This window comes from Chinchilla lanigera, unplaced genomic scaffold, assembly GCF_000276665.1.
Source record: "Chinchilla lanigera isolate Chin_1 unplaced genomic scaffold, ChiLan1.0 scaffold00003, whole genome shotgun sequence".
NCBI classification, from domain to species: Eukaryota; Metazoa; Chordata; class Mammalia; order Rodentia; family Chinchillidae; genus Chinchilla; species Chinchilla lanigera.
This window is the reverse complement of record NW_004955404.1, coordinates 45,417,703-45,420,909: the sequence shown is the minus strand read 5'-3', so window position 1 is coordinate 45,420,909 and position 3,207 is coordinate 45,417,703.

Sequence of the window (3,207 nt, the reverse complement as noted above, 5' to 3'; positions counted from 1 at the left end):
ACATATTGATCTGACATCCCAGGAACAGCTGTGCACATTTTTGATGATATCTTGAATTTTACTACACTGTGTCTCCTGTCCCAAAGCATTTTTAACTATGCCTCCAATAAATATGTGACTGGGTGAAGCAGAAAGAAAAAGATAGGTTAGAACCTGTGTGTATGTGTGTTTGTTTGTGTGTGTGAGAGAGAGAGAGAAAGAGAGAGAGAGAGAGAATGAGATTTTCCCCTCATGAGCACAATGTTTAAAGAAATGTATTTTTCATCTATTTGATTTCAGTGCAGGCTGTTAATTTTCTGAAGCAGATAAAATCAATGTAGGAAGAAAGCACAGAGTTCTGAGTGCCTACTTTTCACTTGCATTTAAGTTAAATATGAATGTCCTTCCTCTTCACCAGTTTTTAATGGATCATATTAAGCTAAGTTCTCTGTACACGTGTAACACACAGCTGTGAGGGAGAGGCACAAGGAGACCTGTGCCATTCTTTGTAGTTCTCAACTATGTTTGACCTTCATGGGAACCTTTCTTCAGGAAGAAATAGAACGCCTTGGTCTATCTCTGTGCAGGGGACTGTGTATGAATGAGGGTTATGAGATAGAAGACAAGAAAATTACCCTCATTTAACTCTCTCTGGCCTCAGAATGAAAAGAGGTGCCCCCAGCAATCACATCTTTTCTATTATCTTTGTCCACTATGCATATTCTTTCTTGGCAAGAAGTAAAGTGATACTTTTTGCTTCCAGCTAAAATTGGTATTTAAGAAAAAGGCACAAAGTTCCCAGTTTCCCAGTTTTCTCTTGTCCTCCACGCTCTGACTGCCACACTGCCATGATACATACATTTCATCTTTATCTATTCCTTAGGATCGATTTCTAGAGTCTAAGAAGCACATATTGTCCTCCATACTAACTTTGTCTTTAAAAACTAAAAAGCCTGTCACTACTGTCATTGATCAATTTGTAAAAATCCAGAATGTATTTGGAGGGCCTCAAAACCCAAAACCACATCCTTTATATATGTACCTGGGAACTTAAAGTGATCAGATATGCTCACCAGTTTAAAGATAAGAAAACAAAGTCATAGGAGGTTAGATGATTTATCCAAACTAAGAAATGAAAATTTTAAGTCATGCTTTTTAAAAGTAAGATTTTGTGATTATCAGCCAAATTATCTCACATTGCACACACCAGCTACATACGTTATCTTCCTTTAGGACATAACGGAATAGAGAGAAAGAAAGAGAGAGAGAGAGAGGAAGGGTGAGGGAGAGAGGGATCAATAGGGAGACAGAGATAGCATGTAACACAATGCCAATATTTGCTTTTATCTCAATTACATAACATTTGTGAATTTATCTGTTGTAGTTGAAAAAATTTCAAAGCCTTTATTTTTTGTATATTTATTTTTATGCTTCCTATACTTTCATCTATTTTTCATATACGTACGTAATATGCCCCTTAAGTTCTAAACATAATTGTCTAGGCTTCCTTGGTTCCCTCTCTTGAGGGTCTCTCAGCTATGAGGGAGCATTATTGAACCAGCAAGAGGAGTGAGATCCCCACACCTGGAGAGCAAAGTAAGGCCCACACAGAGCTTAATGTCCACGCTGCAGAGGAGTTTCTCTGAAGAGGCGTGAATGCTGTATTCAAGCAGAGGTCAGCAGTAGATCCAGAGTGTCTGAGTGTTTGATTTTTTTCTTTTCATTTTTAAAGATGAGCTGCTCTGGTGGTTGGAGGTTTTCATTTCCCAGATCCAACACAGAGTAGACACATATGCAAATACGGACACTTAGCGGGCAGTCTCAATATAGACTAATTATTTCTGGCTGCCAGGAACCCCAAAAGGACTATGTTGTTTCTGTGATAAACTCCAACTCTCCCTCACTCGGAGACAAAGAAATGCACACAGAAAGGCTAGAGCCTCAAACCACAGTTACTTCACTTCGAATGGAACTTTTGAATGAAGCCCTTTCATTTTCTTTTCTATATTAAAGTATTAAGAACCTAACAAAGAAATTTAAATCTTGTTTTTCTTCATTAGTGTATCACAAACTGCTAATTAGAGAAGATTTCTTTTACTAAATGATTTAGTTCTCTTGTCTGTTTTAAGACTTGAAAGGGTTACAGCTTCAGGAAAAGAAGAAAGAGCCTTAATTAAAGAATGAATTATTGAATATTTAGTTCTAACTGATGTTGCCCCATGCCGTTATTTTGTGTGTTTAGAGATGCTTTATGTGATTCTGTTATCAGAATAACCAGAGAGAGACACTGACTATGGACCCTAAAAAGAGGGGAGGGCTTTGGCTTGATCACATTCAGCCATTTAAGTTCAAGAATCATCTGAAGCATGGTTTCCATGACAACAAGTCACTAATTGCAAACATAAAATAAGTAAAAAAAAAAAAAAAAAACCACAATTTTCCCTGAATTTGGCAGCTATATGGATGGTGTCTAATTAAAAAAAAAATACTGAAATGGCACTTTTCCTTAGGAAATCCCTCCAGTCACTTTTTTTTTTATAAATCAAGAAGCTTCTCCATTGCAGGGTTAATTCTGGTCTGGCACAGGTGTCAGCTTCCAGCTGTCTGGGTCTGTCAGGCTGTGATTGCCAACACCCAGCTTCTGTTAAGAGATAAGCAGAGTTGGTGATAATAAAGAGTGAAGAATTGTTGCATCTCCAAGCTACCAAGAGCAAAGAATGCTGCTGAGGCAGATGAATGAACCAAAGAAATGCTACCAAGTCCTGGATTTGATCACCCTTTAGAAACGGGGGAGGGGGAAGGACACAACACAAATTGAAAGGAAAAGGTGAATTAAAACCTCAACTCAATCACTTTCACTAACCATGGGGTTAGTTAACCAGGCTTACTCACTAGCAAAGGTTTTTGGGTTTTCTGTCTGACAGACTGAAAAACAAAAACCAAAACAACAACAAAAAAAAGTGACCCCTTTGAGACTTAGAAACCTGCTCAACGACACAATGGCACCATTGAAAATTCACCACTTTATGAGCTGCAGCGTATCATATACACAAATTGCTTTGGCCTGAATTACCTTTCACCAGTCCTTCATGTCTACTCACTGGATCACTAGGAGTGAGCAAGAACATTTTGATAAATTCTGTTTCCATGACGATGAATTAACCAGTGGGAAGGGGGAGGTATTGAAAGATCTGCATTCTGTAGAATACTCTCAAATGTTTTCCTGTT